Below are 1,427 nucleotides of genomic sequence, written 5' to 3' on the forward strand. Positions count from 1 at the left end.
ATGAAGACCCTACATACCTCAATTGGATGAATTCTTAAAGAAATCTTAAAACCAAAACTTAATTTTGTGTGTTCTTTATAAAAGAAGCTTGAATTTTGTTCTTGGAAAAAGGGGAAGGGTTTTTCAGTGTGTACTAAATGTTTGGGGTTAAGGGAGTGGAAATAATGTGTTCAAAGAACCCTTATTTTGTTTAAGGATTATTTGGGAGGGTTTAGGGGTGTGATAAGACTTTATTAACCTGAATTTAAGTCAAAACAGAGGAACATTTGGCACTGTACGGCGCACGCCAATAGCACGCCCTGAGGTGCGTGGCGCACACCAATAGCATACTTTATCCAGTGGCTATTTACGATTTCCATGCAATGAATGACCTTAGCACAAGGTCTAACATGCAGCGCACACTTATTTTTAAGGCATAAAATCACCCTCAACTCAACCTATAACATCTAAACATGGTCTACCATCGAAATAGGGTCCTAAAGGTCATGTTGAAAGCATTATTTTAGCATTACAACTACGGGGTGTTACAATGATACATATTTTTAGAACTAGGATGAATAGCATAATAAGATTCATGAGCTTCGTCTAGAATTATTTCCCTCAACCCATCGACGTCGGGAACACATAACCTTCTATGGTACCTCAGGATACCATCACAACCAATCACAATTCAACAATCTTTTGTTGACCCACATTACCCTTAATCTTTATCAAATAAAGATCCAACATCTGTTTTTCCTTTATCTCTACAACAAGAAATAACTGTGATACCGGATTTACACACACACCACCACCTTCAAAGTCGTGAAAAAAACTCCAAGGCTAGCCAAACAGTGAATGTCCTTCACCAACTCCCACTTATTCTTATCTATATGAGCCAGACTCCTTATGGATAACCTAAGTATCAGTAACAATGTTAACCTTACCTAGATGGTAGTGAAGACTCATATCATAGTCCTTCAGCAACTCAAGCCATCTTCTTTTCTTGAGATTTAGCTCTTTCTGAGTAAACACATACTGCGGGCTCTTATGATCAGAAAAGATATCAACATGAACCCCTTAGATGTAGTAAAGCCAAACAACCGTAAGTCATGAGTAGGTAGTTCCTCTTATGAAATTTTAATTGCTTAGAAGCATAAGCTACCACCCTACCATATTGTATCAATACACAACCAAGCCCAATACTAGAAGTATCATAATACACTAAGAAACCATCATTACCCTGATGCAGGGTCAAAAATGGAGCTGAAGTTAACTTATCCTTGAACTTCTCAAAACTACGCTCACACGTATCCGATTACAAGAACTTGACCTTCTTTTAGGTTAACTTAGTCAATGGGGTAGCAATAGTCAAAAAACTTTCCACAAATCTCCTATAGTAAATGGCTAAACCCAAGAAGCTCCAAATATCGGTTGGAGTCGCAAGT

This window comes from Capsicum annuum, chromosome 10, assembly GCF_002878395.1.
Source record: "Capsicum annuum cultivar UCD-10X-F1 chromosome 10, UCD10Xv1.1, whole genome shotgun sequence".
Taxonomy (NCBI): Eukaryota; Viridiplantae; Streptophyta; class Magnoliopsida; order Solanales; family Solanaceae; genus Capsicum; species Capsicum annuum.